A 538-nucleotide genomic window follows, 5' to 3' on the forward strand; every position below is an offset into this window, starting at 1 on the left:
CCCCCATATATATATATAATATACACCCCCATATATATATATATATATATATATATATATATATATATATATAAAATATACACCCCCATATATATAATATGCACCCCCCATATATATATAATATACACCCCTCATATATATATATAATATACACCCCCCATATATATATAATATACACCCCTAATACATATATATATATATATATATATATAATATACACCCCTAATATATATATAATATACACCCCCATATATATATATAATATACACCTCCCCATATATATAATATACACCCCCCATATATATATATAATATACACCCCCTATATATATATAATATACACCCCCTATATATATATATATATATATATATATATATATACACCCCCCATATATATATATATAATATACACCCCCCATATATATAATATACACCCCCCATATATATAATATACACCCCCATATATATATATATATATATCTATCATATACACCCCCTATATATATATAATATACACCCCCATATATATATATATATAT

Source organism: Hyla sarda, chromosome 9 (assembly GCF_029499605.1).
Source record: "Hyla sarda isolate aHylSar1 chromosome 9, aHylSar1.hap1, whole genome shotgun sequence".
Lineage (NCBI taxonomy): Eukaryota > Metazoa > Chordata > Amphibia > Anura > Hylidae > Hyla > Hyla sarda.